Source organism: Sarcophilus harrisii, chromosome 2 (assembly GCF_902635505.1).
Source record: "Sarcophilus harrisii chromosome 2, mSarHar1.11, whole genome shotgun sequence".
Lineage (NCBI taxonomy): Eukaryota > Metazoa > Chordata > Mammalia > Dasyuromorphia > Dasyuridae > Sarcophilus > Sarcophilus harrisii.
In genome coordinates, this window is record NC_045427.1 from 447,162,638 (window position 1) to 447,177,843 (window position 15,206).

The following is a 15,206-nucleotide window of genomic DNA, read 5'->3' on the forward strand; positions in this document are numbered from 1 at the left end:
TGCATAATATAGTATAATGCCCCACATAGAACACTTTGGTTTTTTATGTTCTTTATAGCACTACCATTACACAAACAAAAATCCTATATTCTGAAGGTACTTTCACATTCTATGTTTTATGATCCTTTTCATTATGGAGAAGGGACCAGATCACATAAATAGAGGCAAGAAAAGAAAGGACTTGTATGGTATTCTTGGCATAAAGTAGAATGTTTTAATATTCTTTGTTCTAATGAATATCTCAAAAAAGAGTCTATGATTACACTGTTTTTTAGAATTTATGTTTCAGATGTAGTTTTTAATATACAAGGGCACCAGAAGCTATATGGAAACAAATACACTTTTAAGACTGTTTGGCTTTTAAGTAACTTTTTTTTTTCTTTAAAAACTATGCAAAGAATCAGTTTCAGAAATATTATGTCTAAGTAAATGCAGCAAAGCAAAGAGTTAATATCTCCCTACCAGCAATCCTAACAAATTGAATCTTATTTAATTAGGTACTGTATTTGAGGGAGGGGCACTGGGGGTGGGGGTGGGGGAAGGAAATAAAATTCTTTCATTAACTAAACCAAACTCCCTTAAAGGCAACAATATGTTCCCCTCTGTCAGGACAGAGTGGAATGAAATCTTTATTTTAATTGGGGTTAGCTGAGGGGCCATTTGGCTTGAGACGCTTTGTTTATCAGCCCTAAGCTTTATGGCTGAACCAGTACGTGAAATATTCCATTACACAACCATTCCATTAAAAAAAACTACTTTCCCAAAGATTTTTCATATGTTAAATGTTGTAAATATAGCTAAAGCCATTTCTGAAAATTAGAACTAGAATATTTAAAGATTGTCCAATAACATGATGATCACAGGTGGCCTTGGGTCAAAAATTGTTTTGTTTTTATTCTAAAATGTAGATTGAGTTTTCAATACAGCAAAAAGCCTTGACCTGGTCCATTGCAATTTCTCGAAAAGTCTAGGCACACACTTTTGACAATATATATATCCTAGTGGAGTAAAATAATGTTCCAAGTTGGATGGAACATAGATCATTGGAACATACACTGTTAGAGCTAGAAGGAGCTTGAAGACTACAGGTTGTTAGACCTTAGACGTCATCTAGACCAACACTCTCACTTTACATAACACTGAGGGCCAAGATCACTCAGACAGAGACAGAGCTAGGAAAAGAACTGACTTTCACCTCTCAGTTGGTCTTCCAATATACATGATAGTCTTGAACTAGAAATATCCCCAATGTCTTCTCTGAAATGGAAGTCATCTTCTTCCACTGATAATCTTTAATCCAAAGTATTCACATAACTAGACAACATTGAGGTTCTTCAATTTAGAGACTGCTCAGAATTTCAATAAAATTTCTTAAAACAACAACAGGAGCAGCAACCTGGAAATTCTGCTTAAGCAATTTAAGCTCAGAGGAACTTAAAAAGCAAAGAACAGGATCTTAAGTGAATGGGGAATGTTGGAATGTAGAATGTTAAGAGGTGGAAAAGAGCTGAGAGATCACTTAGTACAACTCTTTCATTTTACAAATGAGGTCTAGCTTGGGGAAGTCACTTTTCCAGAGTCACACAGTGGTAGCTTAAAAAATGTTTATCAAAATGCATTTCTTGAACGTTATACAAATACACAATAACCTTCTTTTAAAATTTCTTGTATACACACACACACAGAGTAATCTATCTAGATTCTCTGGATTTCTGTTTTAAACACTATCTGGTTAGTAATAGCATAGTTTCTTGGAATAACAGGCAATGAGAAAAACACCAACTCAGTGAGACTCTGCAGTCACTGAGCCAATGTTCTACATGACTTAGGAGCCTAAAATGAAACTGGGAAAATAGCACAACTTTTGGCAAAAAAACACATTTCCCTTTCATGTGTGGAGGTGACAATGCTATCAAACTGTCTGCACTAGACAGAATAAAGCCAGATCCAAGGCAAGCTTTGAATTCCAGGTTAACACATCCTATTATAAGAGAAAGAATCCTTTCAAATTAATGCATTATTCAGCAGTATAAATTTGGGGATAATAGCCATGAAATTTATCATATGTCATACCCCCATCCCCCATATAGTTGGTGAATGGTTTATTTCCACAAAACAGATGAAAATGAGTCACTTTACTTCACTGTAGGTATTTTGATTCAATGGAAATCAACTCTCAGAAGAATTTTCACATAACTGTGCCTTGATCATCTGACAAAGAACAAAGTAAACAAACAGACATCACTGGGGCTATAATTCTTTAATTGTATAACTTTAATGTTGGAAATCGTTGATTTTAAACTTATTAGTTCTGTTACCTCTTCAGTTCAAAGTCAAGGCACTTCCATGAATGTAAATAAATATCAAGGGAATGTCAAAAATAACCAAGGAACAACCAGGTGAAATGTACATGATGTGTTAATTGTATTAACAATATCTATCTATCTATCTATGGATCTTGTTCATTCTTGTGTGTATGTATGTATACATATATAATTATATTAAATATACATATATATGTACACACATACATACACACACACACACACACACATATATATATATATACACACACACACACACACATATATTCATATTTGGGGAAGACAGAAAAAGCTGAATTTCCAATTATCATAATGTCTACTTCATAACACATTTTCAATATTCGAAAAAGACTTTCAGCCAGAAGAATTCAGAATGGAATACCTCCAGCTGTGTGCTGCATAAATCGCACACACTGTGTGCGCGGTTTATTTCAATACAAAGCGTAAAGTTATGACTTACAAAATGCACATTTCAGTCATAATATACTGTTGCTGCCAAGATCCACAACATGAAACAAAGAATTATGTAAGAAGCAGATGAGAAAGTAGGGACCCTTTTAAAAAATTAGTTTTACTATAAAAGAATAACATTTTCAAAGAGGAGCTCAGCAAGGTAGCCTGGCAGCCTGGAAAGGGCATGCCTACATCCCATGAAGACCTAGACCATTTGTCATCTACTTGACACTGGATTCTCAGTTACTTAATCTGCAAAATAGAAGTAATATTTGCATAGGAGTGTTATAAAGAAAGATATGTATCCCATTGTAAACACCTTCAACAAACATGTTGGGATCTTGCCTTGTTAGACCTCAATGATAAAACTCAAGAATTATCCTTCAGCTAGAAAAGACTCTACATACAGTAGAAAACTAAGCAGTTTTGATTTTTACCAATATTACTTATGTACCACAGCCAACAGACAGCAAAGGGTGAGAGCAAGAATCCTTGACTTGGGTCTAGAAATCACAAGATCAGAGAAATATACAGTTGGTTCTCTGTTAGCCTTAGTTCTAGTTAGAGATGATCTAATATAACCTTCTCATTCTTCAGATGAGGAAATGGAGTTCCTTTAAAGCACCATTTGAATGCTAGGCTTATAATGAATTAAATGAATGGTAAGAGAGCAAAACATACAATACTGTAAGATCCTGAGACCCCTGGGTTCTTGATTTAGTCTGTCAGGACACAGGCCTCCAGGTTACTTTTCATGAGGTCTTCATGGCTCCATATAGGTTCTTTCCTACCTCTGTTCTCCAGCACTACTCAATGTATTCTTCATTAGAATATAGATCCTTAAGGGTGGGGATAGTCTTGCTTGTCAGCATTTGTACCCTAGTAGTTAGCACAGTGCTTGGTACATACTGCATAGTAAGAACTTAATCAATGATCTCTTACTTTGTCACTTTATGATTTGGCTCCTACTTCCCTGGAGCCCATGATTTATTAGGGAATCAGACAATATTGTTGCTGTTGTTCTTGAAGAGGAGCAAAACCACCAGGAGAATAATGACTTGAATTGCAAGTGAATTGAATTTAAATGGGGAAAGGCTGTACAAAGTTATCAGTTTCACTCTTTCCTCCAGAGCCAGTGGCAAGACATAGATCAGGATGAGTGGAGATAGTTCCAGATGCAGCAGCTGACCTGGGCCTTTTTAAGCTAGGACTTTCCCAGGTCTCAGTTTGTTTGAGGAAACACCCATTCAATGACTAAGGATAAGTAAGAAATGAGGCAAAAGATGGTCTCTTTTACTTAGAAAATAGCATAGATAGTTGAAGGAAGAGTGTGTTTGATGACGGGAATGATAAACAGAAGAGTTTACCCAGAAAGGTTTTTGGTATATCTTCCTTTTGCAGACAAGAACAGAAATGCCGAGCAATTCTACTAAGCTTACCCTGCTAGTGAAGGGCAGCACTGGAACCTGAACCCAAGCCTTCTGAGTACCAAACTAGTAATCTCTGCAATACACCATGCTGAATCTCACCGCTCCCTGCACCCTGGTAATTCCGCCCCATACAATGGCTTTGGCTTACGGGCTCACTCACTTGCATGCTGAGGTTGTGCCTGGTCAATTACAATGGATACCAAAATCAGGAAGGGAATAAAGAAGCAGGGAAAAACAACAGTATGAAGAAAAGAGGATATTGTAGGTCAAAATGTTCCCATAAAATAAAAGCTCAAAACAAGAAACACTGGAACAACAAAAAGGCAAACAGACAATAAAAACAGCAAGAGTGAAACAGAGGTTAAGAAGTCAGAGCAGAATAATTGATTAGTCAAAACCTCAAATCTAAACCTCTTACATGATAGGAGATATAGCATGGCATGACTCCTCACTGCGAAGCCCTTTCCTGATAATAGAGAGATTTAAAGAGGCTTTTGAATAAAGCAACTTTTCTTGTTCCTCCCCAAACACAGAAGAACAGGCCACACAGGGACCTCAGCTTCTGTCTGGCTTCAGTGGGGACCCTGGCCCCTCACAGTAGGGGCTGGTCCCTGAATATATTCACTGAATACACTGGTACTACACACTGCACTTTGAAACCATGAGAGTTTATCCAAATGCGATGTGACTCTCTCAGGTAAGAACATCATCCCCAAGAACTAGGATTTTCAAATTCAAATGAAAATAGGTGAAAATATTCTTCCCAGTCATGAGATTCATTGAATACAGAATGTTTGAGTGAAAAGAGACCTTCGAGTTTGTAAGGACCTTTAGAACATTGAACACCAGAGTAGAAGGGCCTTTGGAAAATAAGATTGTGGGAAGAGGAAGGAACCTTAGAACATGTAAATGTTGGGAGCTGAAGTACATTGTAGAATATTAGATGTAAATTTAAATGTATAAGAAGTTGGAATGGGATATAATAGGCTGGGAGGGAAAACTTCTACTCTGAAATCCTGTTCTTTTGGTTGCTGATTGTTTCACCAGGGGCTTCAAATATGTTCTCCTGCACTTGTGACTTGCCTTGCCATACTTTTTCTCTCTTCCCTTGCACAGTGGCTCATCTTGAGGTAGGAAAACAGTGTGGGTACCTTTCCTTCCCTGTTTCCCATTACAAGCTTCCACCTCCCTTTTATATATTTCTTCATTAAAATATAAGCCCCTTGATGGTAATCTTGATTGCTTGTATTCGTATTTCCAATTCTTAGGATAATGTCTGGAACATAATAAATGATGAATAAATGTTTTCTCTATCTATGCTATTATTTTGAAAAAAATACAAAGTAGTTAAATGCAAGCTAGTTCAGGTGGGAGGGTCCTAAGAGTTGAAGGGATCAGCAGTCTTTATGCAGAAGAAGGTGCTTGAGGTATGTAAAGAAGAAAAGGAATCTATGAGGCAGAGTTAAGGAGGAAGTATATATAAGTATGGAGGACAGTTAGAGGTGAAATGCAAAGATATGGGAGATGGAATGTCATGTGTGACAGGAGGTCAGTTTGGCTGGGCCACAAAGTGAAGAAAAGTTGGAAATGTCTTACTAGTTTGGGGCCAGGCTTTGAAAATGAAGTAGAGGGATTTCTGATCAATGTGGCTGCTCTTCTAGCAAAAACCTGAAATTGATACTAACTGAATGAGAAATTATGGTGATTTCCTCCTTCCCAAAACTACTGAGTAAGTGAGACTTATGCTTGAGGACAATAGGAAAGGAGACTAGCATCAATGTGATCAGTAGTATAGATAAACAAGTCAGTGGCCACACAAAGCATGCAAATATCTAGAATAAGTCAAATAATCATATAGAAGAGAAAATGGCAAGTTTTTCCGTAGGAACAGATTTTCTGAAAATTAGACTAAGTCAAACAAAAAGCAATAATCGTGTAGGATAATAAGGAACATTAGAGCAAAGTTTTTTTAAAAATTGAAGAAACAGAAGGAAATGCAAAGTGCTTACTATTAAGAACAAATGACCTAAAAAAAAATAATAAAAAAGAGAGAATTTAAGAATCATTGAATGTCCTGAAAACTATGATGATAATTTTTAAAAGCCTGGATACTATTTATGGTTTTTTATTTTTCCAAATACAAGCAAAGATAGTTGTCAACATTCACCTTTGGAAAATTCCAAAATTTTCTCCCTCCCTCCTCTTCTTTCCCCTTCCCTAGACAGAAAGCTATCTGAAATAGGGTAATTCTTCTAAATATATTTCCAGTTTCATAATGTTGTGCAAGAAAAATCACATCAAAGGGGAAAATTTAAAAAAAAGAAAGAAAGAAAGAAAGAAAGAAAAAAAAAAACCCCACAAGCAAGCAAATGAACACAATTAGGCTTTGGTCCACATTCAATCTAAATAGTTCTCTCTCTGGTTTCGAATGGCTCATTCTATCACAATTGCTCTGGAATCAACTCATTTTTGAAATGAGCCATACTATATTTTATGTAGTGTTTATATTTTGGATACTATATTTTAAGAAATCATATATGAAAAGTGTCCATACCTATTAGAACCAGAAGGCAAAGTAAAGATAAAGAATTCCCCAATCACATCCAGAAAGAAACTTCAAAAAGAAAAGACCCAGAAATGTCATTGTCAAAATCCAGGATTCCTTTATTAAAGAAAAAAAAGTACTGCAAGTATCCAGGAAAAAACCAAAAACTCAAGTACCAAGGAACTACAGTGATCACAACATATCTGGAAGATTCTACTTCAAATGAGAAGAGATCTTAGGTACAATAATCCAAAAGACAAAAAGATAGAAACATAACCAAGAATAAATTACCCTGAAAAACTGAATATAATCCTAGAGGGAAAAAAAAAATTGGACTTTAATGGGAGGGACATTCAAGTCACTTTTTATGAAAATATCAGAGTTGATAGTTTGAAACACAAAACCAAAAATTAAAAGGAACCTAGAATAATTTTATTTGATGATGGAAGTAGCTGAATGATGATACTTGCTGAATTCTAATAGGTGAGAAAAAATGTGTTCTTTCAGAACTTTAATGTCTTCAAGATATTAAAGTTTTTGAATTAAAAAAAACCAAAAACTCAGACTATGTGGGTGTCAATTTGTCCTGTTATTAAAGTTTTTAAAAAAGGAAAAGAAAAGAGGGTAAAGCTGTAGAATACTAGTGTAAAAAGGAAGAAGAAATGGGTAGAAGTTGCTATTTCTCATTATTTGAGTGTATGAAGAAGAAAAGTATGTAAGCATGAGGGAATGGATCAGGTTAAGAGGGGATTAGATGAACCTTATTTTTATCAAAATGGACAACAAATAACTGAACACAAAATAGTTTTGTGTAGAAACACAACAGGGAAAAGGACAGAGGAAGTATTATGTGGGAGCAAGAAATAAATATTCACAAATATAACTAACTTAGGAAATAATTCCCATTGGGGAGAGAGGAAAAGTAAAAAAAACTACATTCAAAGGAGTTATCCATCAACTGGATTATGAAAATGGTTTCAGAAAATCTTGAATGGTATAAAATGATTGAAGATATTGTGAGCAGAACTTGGGGAACAATATCTAGAAGAACAGCAATACTGTAAGAGCAACAACTTAAAAAGACTTAACAACTCTGATCAAGACAATGACCAATCATATCTCTAGAGAACCAATGATGAAGTATGTTACTTATGTTCTGTCAGAGTAGTGATGGATAGAATGGGCAGAAAGAAAAATAAATAATTGGATATGACCACTGTGCAGATTCATTTTGTTTGACTCTGCTTACCTTTTATAAGTAGTTTCTTTTTTCATTCTTAGTTTTTAATTGATGAAGGGTTGTAGAGGTGCATTGGGACATCACAGTAGTAATTCACCCCCCCCAAAAAAAAGGGCCATAGAAACATTTTAAAATTCAAAGGGTTCAGAAGAAAACCCAAAAAGAAGAGTTTTGAAAGTAATATAGAATTGTTATATAATTTTTAAAATAAGTGATAAGAAATGAAGATTCAGTTTCAGATACATGTGTGTATGTTCTGCTATGTATATGAAAATGTTCACTTTTTTGCTGTTAAAGTTACGAATAAAAATACAGTTAAAAAAAAAGCTAACCAGAAGAGTTTATATTTTATCCTAGCAGCGTTAAGAAGTCATTGGAGTTAGTGGGGTATGAGTATGGCATTTACATGGTCAGATCTGTACTTAAAGGAAATTACTCAAGTCAGCAGGGAATAGGGTATTTTAGAATGATGAAAGACTTGAGGTGGGGATACCAATCAGGAATACAGGTAATAATACAGGTAAGAGGTGATAAAAATATGAACTAAGCTGGTAGCTTTGTAAACAGAAAGGTCTGATGCGAGAGATGTTGAAGGGACAGTAAAGACATGATCTGACGGCATTTCACTGGATACATAGGATGTGGGAGAGTGAAAAGCTGAGTCAGAAGTATTTAGTAGGTAACTAGTAATGCAGGATTGAAACTCAGGGGAGAACTTGGAACTGATTTTTTCTTTGTCCGTGTCTGTTTCTGTCTCTTTCTTTTTCTTTTTGTCAATCTTGGAAAGTCAACTGCACAGAGATGATATTGAAACCCATGGTTTACCTTCGTTACCCAATTAATGAGGTTACCTAGAGAAGTAATGTAGAACAAGAAGAGAAGAAATGCTAGGACTGAACCTGGGTAAATCACCACAATTAGATGAGATACAGATGATGAACTAGCAAAAAAATAAACCCAGTAAAATAAAAAGAAGGAAAAAAATTGGTACAACTTAAGGGATAAACTTTAGTAGTACATATAATTTTGCAGGGGGGTAATAAAAAACACAGAAGATCCTTGGGATTATGCAATTTTTATGTAGATATTTCATGGGAAAATATGGATAAGAATTATTCAAAATAAGACAGAATTGTTGTTATTTTTATTACATATAAGAAGAAAGGCATTTGGGTTCTAAGCCCAAAAGTTCTTTGATTAAATTGTTATGTGACTATGGGCAAGCCCCCTCCCTTGGGTCTTCCCTGGGCTTAGCCTACCCATGAACCAGATGGGCTCAGTAATCCCCCTGGGATCTAATGTCTTTTTTAAAGCCATCATTTGTCCAGGTTATCACTGGATATAATCTATATTGCAGGTTTAAGAAAGTTCAGAATCCTCACACTCCCTTCCTCTTCTCAAAACCACCCAGAAGGACTAGAAGACTGACTGTGTTGTTAATGCTGATTATGAAGGTCATAGCCAGAGGGAGGCAGTTAGCTCTTTCACAGCTCTAAGAAGCAAAATCAGTAGTTGCCATATGGAATCTGAGGAGGGCTCTTTCCTTTAATGGTCATTATTCTTTTCTAAATAGCTCAATGCAAATCAGTTAACATTTATTAAACATGGACTATAGGGGAGGCACTCAATATAAAAACAGATTTGACACAGGCACTGGCCTTAAGAAACTTACTGTTAATTTGTGTGTGAGAAGGCACATAAATAAGGCCGATAAAAAGGACAGTGACCAAATTATGACATGTATTTGAATGAACAAATCATCAACTGAGTAAAGCAATATATGGAAGCAGTGTAGTTGGGGGATAATCTGAGTTGAGAATTGAGATGGAGGACGTGATTGAGTGAGATTGCATTTGGGAAACTGATGTACTTTTGGTGCTCCCAAGTTGCTTGCTGCCACATAAAATTAGCTTTTTTTAACACTAATATTCTCTCAATGATACTATATGGCTATGAATCATAGAACACCAAGATCTAAGAAGAATGATAATTTACAGGTTTCCCAGCAGGCAACAGAGAGATACACATTAGATGTAAAGAAGATTTGACTATGTATGTTACCAACAATGACTTTTCAGGTGAGAAATGAAATAGAAGAGAGAACACACACTGGGTTGGTCAAGTAGAAAGAATGAGCTATACTGGACGGGCAACCTGAATACTGGTCTGGTATTTGCAAGATATTAAAAAACAAAAACCCAACATGTTAAGGGACAAGTCAATTTTCTGAGAGCCTCCACAGCTGTGGATCATAGCATCTGAAGGAGTTGCAGAGCAGCCTTTGCTGACACAGGTGTCTGGGAATGAGATAAACTGGAGGCAGAGGGAAGAGGAGAGAGGTCAGACAACACAACAGCCTCTCAGTCAGAGAGGTCAGAGAACAGCAACTGCCTCTCAGTCTCCTTATATCATCCTCTCACAAGAGGAGATCCATTCTGGGTTGGATCTCCAGCAGCCACCATCAGGTGGCTCCCATGTATTCCAACACAACAGAGTAAGGAATTCAGTTTACTAAATAGATCTTTTAGGGAGGATTTATGCAAAGGCTTAGTAAACAATATTACAAAAATATGGTAGAGGCACTTGCTTTCTCTACTAGTGAAGAAGAATGTCTATCCTGAGAAATCCCCTGAAATATTACAATTTAAGGGACAGTGGGAGAAAGGTGAAACGAGAGGGTTCTTGAGGGGTTTTTTTTGTGGGAGGAAGAGGGCTATGTTTTCTTTCACAATATAACTTTTATGGAAATGTTTTGTATACCTTCCCATATGCCTTTTCAATGGAGGTGGGATTATCAATTAATTAGTCAATAAGCATTTATTAATCACCATTTTCTGGGGGACTATGTTAAGTACTAGGAAAATATACATATATGAAATAGTCCTTATTTTCAAGGATCATGTTCTATCATGTGAGACAGCTTTTGTGTGTATATGTATAGACATTGCTTTCTCGATCTATACATACACACTTACATATATATGTACACACACACACACACACACACACACACACACATATATATGCAAATAAAACACACAAGTTCAGACAAAAATCAAGCTCGATTGTTGATGAAGTTGTGAGCTGAGTCAACCATCCTGCAGAGCAATTATAGCCCAAAGGACTATAAAATCATACATACCCACCTAATAATACCACTATGAAACACATATGCCAACAGAGATTTTAAAAAATGAAAAAAACCTATGTGTACAAAAATATTTATAGCAACTCTCTTTGTGGTGGCAAAGAATTGGAAATTGAAGGGATGCCCATTAACTGGCAAATGACTAAATAAATTGTGTTATATGATTTTGATAGAAAACTATTATTCTAGAAGAAATGATGAGCTCTTAGAAAAACCTGGAAAGACTTTCATAAGCTCATGCAAAGTGAAATGTACTGTATACAAAGTAACAGCAATATTGTAAGATGATCAGCTGTGAATTCTCAACAATACAATGATCCAAGACTACTCTGAAGGACTTGATGATGAAAAATGCCATCCATAACCAGAGAAAGAACTGACTGTGTCTGAATTATGACGTATGAGGAGAAAGGCATTTGGGTTCTAAGTGTAGGTCTTTGATTAAATTATTATATAACTATGGGCAAGTCCTCTCCCATGGGCCTTCCCTGGGCTTTTATCCATAAACTAGATGGGCTCTCCTGACTGACCATATGTGCTCTAGAATGTAGAATGTTAGAAATGTAAAGGAGTTTAGAATAAAATATTAAACCTAGAAAGGAACTTGAAATATAGAATCCATGTATTTTACAGTCTAGCCATCCTAGCCATCTTTATCTTATGATGGTGGTGGTTTTGTTTTAGTATTGGTAGTGGTGGAAGGTGACAATAGGCAAGTGATTTGGAGATAATAATTACACACACACACACAAACACACACACACATTCATAGAGTTGCTATGAAATCAAAATGGGGTAATACTTTGAGAAATTTTACATGCCATGCCATCTATTATGTAAGAAGAGTGGAGAGAGGGAGGAAAAGGCTAGGTAAAAAAAAAAAAAAGCTTAAAATGCCAAATAGACATTTATACTTGATCCTACGGAGAGTAGGAAGTCACTGGAGCTTACTGAATTAGGGTGGGGGTAGTCCAGATCTATGCTTTAGAAAAAAAATCATTTTGGCATCTTTGTGAAGAATGGATTAGAGTGAGGAGAAGTTTGAGGTAGGCTGATCAAATAGGAAGCTAAATTTACTAAAATTTGTCCAGGACAGAGATAATGAGGGATTGGACCAATAAAGTAACTGTAAGTAGAGAGAAGGGGGCAAATGTGAAAGATGTTTTGGAGAAATTTGAGGAGGATTGTTAACTGAGCTCTTTGATATACACAAATATTTATTTTTAAAAGGAGAACATAACAGTAAAGGAAAAGTCCAAGCAATTTGTTTCCATTTCTAAAGTGCCTTATGATCTACACAGGTGTTTTTTGTTTGTTTGTTTGTTCATATAGATAGTTTTTAACAACAACCCATAATAGTTTGAATCTCAGCTCTACCATTTTCAAGCCTAAGGCCAGGCTGGAAGATACAGCTCTTATTCTGCCCCGGTTTTATGTAAACTGGAGATAATCATATAGATAGAGCTGAGATTCAAACTAAAATCTCCCAATTCCATTTTCCAAACATTATTCAGCACCTGAAGGCTGGGCACTATATTTTAAGATTGGTGTTCTCTCCTCAATGAACTTTGTATTTGCTATCAGTATTGTAATCAAAAGGAGACCTTTGGATATGAACAGACAATTCTCAGATGAAGAAATTGAAACTATTTCTAGTCATATGAAAAGATGCTCCAAGTCATTATTAATCAGAGAAATGCAAATTAAGACAACTCTAAGATACCACTACACACCTGTCAGATTGGCTAAGATGACAGGAAAAAATAATGATGATTGTTGGAGGGGATGCGGGAAAACTGGGACATTGATGCATTGTTGGTGGAGTTGTGAACGAATCCAACCATTTTGGAGAGTAGTTTGGAACTATGCTCAAAAAGTTATCAAACTGTACATACCCTTTGATCCAGGAGTGTTACTACTGGATTATATCCCAAAGAGATTATAAAGAAGGAAAGGGACCTGTATGTGCACGAATGTTTGTGGCAGCCCTTTTGTAGTGGCTAAAAACTGGAAACTGAATGGATGTCCATCAGTTGGAGAATGGCTGAATAAATTGTGGTATATGAATATTATGGAATATTACTGTTCTGTAAGAAATGACCAACAGGATGATTTCAGAAAGGTCTGGAGAGACTTACACAAACTGATGCTGAGTGAAATGAGCAGGACCAGGAGATCACTATATACTTCAACAACAATACTATATGATGACCAGTTCTGATGGACCAGGCCATCCTCAGCAACGAAATCAACCAAATCATTTCCAATGGAGCAGTAATGAACTGAACCAGCTACGCCCAGAAAAAGAATTCTGGGAGATGACTAAAAACCATTACATTGAATTCCCAATCCCTATATTTATGCCCACATGCATTTTTGATTTCCTTCACATGCTAATTGTACAATATTTCAGAGTCTGATTCTTTTGTACAGCAAAATAACGTTTTGGTCATGTATACTTATTGTGTATCTAATTTATATTTTAATGTATTTAACATCTACTGGTCATCCTGCCATCTAGGGAGGGTGGGGGGTAAGAGGTGAAAAATTGGAACAAGAGGTTTGGCAATTGTTAATGCTGTAAAGTTACCCATGCATATAACCTGTAAATAAAAGGCTATTAAATAAAAAAAACAAAAACAAAAATTTAAAAAAAAAAAAAAAAGGAGGCCTTTGGCAAGTCATAAGTTAGCAAAGAACAGTGTTATAGATTATAACGCTGTTTTAAACTAGCATTAGAGACCCTATAAGTGGGAACATTCAAAGGCAATTAGTTAGTAACGGCCTTATAAATAGAAAAGGAGCCAAATAAAATTTTCCTGGATATCATTAATTTAGTTGTAAAATAGATTCAGAGTTACTCTGATATCTCCATATAAACAAGGTGCTCATTAGAAAGACAGCCATGTGTTAAAAATAAAACAGAGAAGCAGAGACAGCTCTACTCTACACAACTGAAATAGTCCTGTGGAGATGACAGTTCTCAAAATATCAGTCTTACTAAGATGGGAATTTTATCCAGAGCAAAAATTATGGTAAGGACCAAGTTGGGCCCAACTAGATTATCTAAAGGAAAAAACTGTTTTCATCTAGGGATCCTTCTTGCTGAGGCTCTCAGTGGCACAGTTTTCCTGACTGGTTGGGGTCAGGATAAGGGGAATGATTCAGTTATTCTACTTTCATACAGCATATTCTTACTCAGTATGCCCTTTTTGGAGAAAACCAGGAATCAGGAATTCAGTTCTACTCCTGCCTTCCTCATAAACTCACTACTGGACCACAGATAAATTGTTTTATTTTTCTGGACTCTCCTAATGTATAAAATGATGCTTTTTCCAGTTCTAATATTCTACATTCTGAGACTTATGATCCTTTAAGGGCGCTAATACTCAATGCTTTATAGTCTATTATTCTATATTTCAAGTTCCCTTCTAAGTTTAATATTTTATTCTAACATCCTATAAATTTCTAAGTTCTTTACAATTCTAATATACTATGTCCTCATCTAGCTCTCTAAGTTCAATAATTTTGAAAGAAATTTTCACATGGTAAATCACATGTGGTCAGTTGGGAGAAACATGAGAAACTTGAGTTCAAATCCAACATGTGACTTATCAACATGTGACAACAGACAAGTGATTTGGAGATAATAATTACACACACACACTCATAGGGTTGCTATGAAGCCAAAATGGGATAACTACTTTGGGAAATTTTAAAAGCCATATATCATCTATTATAATTACTAATGATTAATCTATATATACATGTATGTATGTGCATCTATAGTATCTCTATGAGTATACATATATGAATGTACAAAATAAATGCAAAGCATCTGGACCATGGAAGAAGAGTGCCAGTAATTGGGGAGATCAGGAAAGACTGTATAAAAGGTGGTGGTTGAGCTAAGTCTTTTTTTTTCCTGAGGCAATGGGGGCTAAGTGACTTGCCCAGGATCACACAGCTGGGAAGTGTTAAGTGTATGAGGCCAGATTTGAACTCAGGTCCTCCTGACTTCAGGGCTGGTGCCCTGTGCCACCTAGTTGCCCCTGAGCGAGGTCTT

At 35.9% G+C, this 15,206-nt stretch overlaps 1 protein-coding gene across 1 annotated transcript in view; it reads right to left on the reverse strand.

Moving 5' to 3' along the window:
• The window catches only part of DENND1A (DENN domain containing 1A), a 645,990-nt gene that overhangs the window by 149,464 nt on the left and 481,320 nt on the right, over window positions 1-15,206 (reverse strand).